The sequence below is a fragment of the Theropithecus gelada genome, chromosome X (genome assembly GCF_003255815.1).
Source record: "Theropithecus gelada isolate Dixy chromosome X, Tgel_1.0, whole genome shotgun sequence".
Taxonomy (NCBI): Eukaryota; Metazoa; Chordata; class Mammalia; order Primates; family Cercopithecidae; genus Theropithecus; species Theropithecus gelada.
In genome coordinates this window covers 48,730,702-48,736,090 of record NC_037689.1, presented here as the reverse complement: position 1 = coordinate 48,736,090, position 5,389 = coordinate 48,730,702, and the positions used below count along the sequence as shown (strand labels likewise).

At 34.0% G+C, this 5,389-nt stretch overlaps 1 pseudogene; it reads right to left on the bottom strand.

Moving 5' to 3' along the window:
- Window positions 1-5,001: 5,001 nt before the first annotated feature.
- LOC112616784 lies at window positions 5,002-5,145 on the bottom strand (annotated as a pseudogene).
- Between the last annotated feature and the right edge of the window lie 244 nt (window positions 5,146-5,389).

Sequence of the window (5,389 nt, the reverse complement as noted above, 5' to 3'; positions counted from 1 at the left end):
GACTAGTTCTGTTATTTCAATTCAAACGCTCTAATTTGTTTTTAAGTATGTTTGTAATATACAGAGCTCATTTACCTTCCTATTTCTTTTGTTTTATCTTTAACGTCTCCTCTATCTTTAAATTTATTATTAGAGACCCAGAATATTCTTATTATTGAGTTTTATTCCTTACCGTCATCATTTGCATGAGCACTGACATTGAACACTATGTATGTGAAAATGCTCTGAGCTCCCTGTAGGAGATTTATCATATTTAATACCAGCTGAAATACTTTATATTTATAAACCTGGATACATGGCATAGTATGGAGTGAAAAGCTCTGGGGATAAATCTTGCCATCCATGTAAAATCATAATATTTTAGAGCTGGAAGAGTATTTAGTGATGATCTGATCCAACAGCATCATTTTGCAGATGACTAAACTCGTGCCTATAGAGGCTAAAAAGAGCCTGATCACCTTCTTGAGGGAATAATTTAGCATCCTGAAAGAAAAAAAGACCTTTCTAAATCATCTATGAAAGAGTTAAACATGAATCCAATAACTTGCAGATGTATTTATGATTAGTTGGGGCAGCTAGAACTCTTTCCTCTAACTCCCATCTTGCTAGTCCTTGAAATAGTTGCACTGTGGTATATTCAATCTTATCAAAAGAAAAGGTAAAGGACAATCAGTATTAACTGATACCAGGCACTGAAAGTAAACCAAGCAACGATGAAATGTGTTTATTGTCAGACACGGCTTACTGGCTTAATTGTCTCATCTAATAGTCTTTGGGAAGAATATGTGTGAGGAGCTGATGAATTTACTTTACTATTCACTACGTATTTTGTGAAAAAACTTTTCTGGATGCATATGAATTTTGTGGATTATATTATGTGACAAAAATATTCATTTCCAACTGTCATAAATTACCTTATGCTCTTTTCAGAATTCCATGTATACAAAACTCCCCCAAAATTGCACGTTATCATTTTTCAAAGGTCACTTGAGTTTTTAAAAGGGAGATACATGATGCAGCATAGTATAATTTCTCTCCCCAACCTACTCTTCTATGTTATTACTCTATTATGATTGTAGTATAACTTATAGTATATGTTTATACTGTATCAAAACAGAGGATACTTTCTTTCAGGGAAAAATCTCATTTGCATTCTCAAGGACAATGATTTTCCATATACATGAACCTAAATACAAATATTTATTTAACACTAAAGAAAATAAGTGTGCACATGTATCTTCTGATGTATATTCCCTTCAAATTTTCTCTTAAACCATACAATTTTAGCCAGTACTCGAGAACAAACATGACATATTTAGTAATGCCATTTCAAATATCCAATGGACAGAGAATATGTGTGAGGAGCTGATGAATAATTATCAATGGTGATTATGATGATTAAGAATAAATAATAGGTCCTGGATATTTTGGGGTTCTCACCCCCTCCCATTTGTATAACAGATGACAAATACAACATACAGCTGCACTGCAATTAAATGCCTTTTTCCTTTGTAGAATCACAACCCTTTTTGATACTGTTTAATATGCTAGGTCCATAAGGCAACTACAGAGACAACTGATTCAATCTATGACATTAATAATTTAATCAAAGTTATAGAGAAGGATCCCGGTCTAAATAATACACAAAATCATGGAAAATATCTATGATATGTAGGTATTCTCAAAATAACAAAAACATTATCAAAATTTCTCTATGTACATTTTACAAAGGAGAAAAATGTTTACTGTTAGCATTGAACAGGAAGAAAATTCCCTTTCCATGTAAGGTATTTATAAAAAGGCAGAAATGCCAATTTTTAGCACCCATGCCCTCTTGGAATTGGTTCTGTCAACACCCCTGCAGGTGGCACAAAAGAAACAGATTGAGAAGTATGTTGATAAAAGGGAATCATCCCAAAATCCCATTTTGGCTGTCCTCTTCAGCATCATTTTAAGTCTCTGGATCATATTCATAATCATCTTTTTTATTTTGAAAATAATTTTTCTGCATCCTGCCACAAAAATTAAAGTGCTATTTTGCAACAATAGTATCTATCAAATGTCAAAATCTTGCCATATGTTTAGCAAAGTTGAAAGGCTCCTGTTCAAGATGTCAACTGTAGATTAGCTGATTCACAAGGGAGGTAATGATCACTGTACATCTATTGTTTTTATTTCCACCCTAAACTGACTATTGGCATGTATAGCAACAAACAGTTCAATACTAATCCTGTTTGCTTCCTGAAGACTCTTGAAACAATTTTTTCCACTGAATTCATTCATTTCTTATCTATTATTTTCCTAACATACCTGTCTCTTAATCTTACTATGAATTGAGACGATGAATTCATGAATTTTGTCTTACTTACGTTTAAATCCTCAGTACTTATCACATGGCAAATGGTGGACTCTATAAATGTCTGTTGAGTAATGATAATAATGAATGAGTAAATTATTCTCTTAATACTGCTAACTTATTTATATCACTATGAATAATAATAACAACAACAACACTTTTAGTACCTTTTCCAATGTTGTTATTAGTATATAAAAGCACCATGCTTAGTATCTGCCCAGTTCAAATACTGGAATATAAATAGCACAATGAAGTCAATTACTTTGAAAATCCTCACCACCCACCAAATTTAATTTCCCTCTGACTCAATATTGGTTGTGAAACAAAACCTGCATAAGCCATGACAGACAATTCAGGCACCATAATTAAAACTGACTTTCTCTGTCAGTTGTCTATTATGTGATTCTTTTTGTAAAAAGAAAGAAAGAAAGAAAGAAAGAAAGAAAGAAAGAAAGAAAGAAAGAAAGAAAGAAAGAAAGAAAGAAAGAAAGAAAGAAAGAAAGAAAGAAAGAAAGGAGGGAGGGAGGGAGGGAGGGAGGGAGGGAGGGAGGGAGGGAGGGAAGGAAGGAAGGAAGGAAGGAAGGAAGGAAGGAAGGAAGGAAGGAAGGAAGGAAGGAAGGAAGAAAGAAAGAAAGGAAAGTCACCAAAGCTTTTCTTTATTGTATTGACTGAAATGTCAAGGTCTTTGATGATTATGACTTGTAGACATAGCTTTATGAGAAAAATGTGTATTTACATTTTTACATTGGAAAGACTTTGGCTACAAGTAACAGACAACTAAACACAAATCTTTTAAACAAATGGGGACTGTTTTGGTAATGGGAAGTCCAGAGGTAGGGAAGACTTTGGGACTGATCCAGTTTAGGAACTCCATCTCCTTTTTCTGTAGTTTATTTTACAAATAAAAATAATTACTATATAAAATGTGTTCTTATTTTGAGCTATGAAGTATTGTAACTTTATTGCAATTTATTTTGCTCTCTACCTTTTAGACATTAAATACACATAGTTATAACAGTAAGTCAAGATTTTCAATGGGAGACAAAACAGCAACAAAAGTAGTAACACATTGTAGTAATAGGACAAATGACAATGACATTTAGGATTAAAGATTTAGCACTTATCAATGTGAATTCTATGATCAGCCAGTTGTTTGTAAGACTATCTGGTGTGGGTGAAGACAGATAGGGAAGAGGGATAATTATCCTGTAAAATATAAGGTGTATTTAGGAGACGAGAGCAGAAAAGAGAATGTAGAGGGATCAAGCCTTTGAGAGCCCCTAAAAGATTAATTTTAAGGTCTACCCAGATAGGGAACCATTTAAATTTTCCCAAGTTATTATGCACATAAAACTACTGTACATTAAGAAAAAGCGTAATATGCTATAGTTGTATCTGTGCAGGAATAGGAAAGAAAAAACCCTTTAATACAATCTATTCGGCTTTTCAAGGCTTGATCCCTGTCTGTATATCCAGTTTCATCTCTCAGCAACCATGTGACCATATGTCTCTGTTTTAAGGAACCTTTTCAGATGATTGAACTCCCTTGCTGTCTCAGTTTGGGGCCTTTACAGACTGTTCTTTATGTCAGAAATATGATTCTTCTCTCCTATCATCACCTCCTAGAGTGATTCCTACCCACCCTCCATTACCCAACTTAGAAATCACTTTGAAAAGGCTTCACTGACTAGACTACACCTGTTACGTGACCCTTCCATGTTCTCATATATCAACCCAAGTCCATATTAGGTTGTAATTGAAGATGTACTCTCTACCATAAGTCTTTTAAGTTCTGTGGAGGCAGAAGATATATCCAGTAATAATATCTCCTGTTCATTATTACATGTCTAATTCCTAGCACAGTGCCTCTTTCATACAGTAAATACATCTATTAATTTAAATTCAAATTGAATGGTGATGAAAGATGGTTATTCATTAATTATTCATAAACTAGTTTTTATAGGGTGCAAGTAACTTAGAGGAATCAAAAGCTAAAAGGAAGCAAGTGGATAGAAACCATGACAAGAAGTTCAGCTGTGATGGGTTCTGGAATTCAGACAAGCAATTTAGACAGGTGAATAGTTATATCATGTAACGGCCTGGGCAGCAGGATTGGAGAAATGAGTCATTTTATGGAAAAGGGGGATTTCAGAACATAGTAATGGAGAAAATTGAGACAAACCTCAGCTTCAGACAGAAATTATTTTATTCTCTTATTCTCAGGACAAAAACTGATCTCTGATCAAAGTTGGAGACCGAATACAATGACATTTAATGCTTGCCTTATGATTGAAAATTTATTCTTTTATTTGATCAGGTTTATTGAGACAAATTTACAATTAGAAAAGTTTATTCTTTTCAGAGAGCAATTCTTTTAGTTTTGACAAAAGCATACAGTTGTGTAGCCACTACCACAATCATGATATAGAACAGTTTCCATCACCCATCACTCCATGCCCCTTTTTAGTTAATCCCTTACCCTTACCTCTGGTCCTTGGCAATCACTGATCTTTTTCTGTCCAGAATGTCATATAAATAGAATTATAAATTCTATGGCCCTTTGAATCTGGCTTCCTATCCTTAGCATAATGTGCTGTGATTCATTCATGTTGTTATGTTTATTGGTTTATTTTTGTTGTTGCTGTTTTGATCTTACCCCACTAGCAAAAATTCTGCAGTTGAGTTTCTTGGTAAGAATCTCAGGTTCAGCACATCCTCAGTGTAATAGACAAGCCTCACCCTAGCAAAACCCGTTTTGTGATCATAGTATCTCTTCTACCAGGAAGAATTTATTAGTTTACTTTTTATTGCTAAGTATCACAGGTTATGTAAACATCTGTGATACTTCTATCACATATTGTTTATCCATTTTCCCACTGAAGGCCATTTGGTTTGCTTCCAGTTTTAAGCAATTATGAACACAGCTACCATAAACACTCCTGTACAGATTCTTGTGTGAAGATAAGGTTTTCCACCTTTGGGTAAGCTATATATTTAACATTGAAAGAAAGGTTCAGTTTGCGTGTTAAGAAG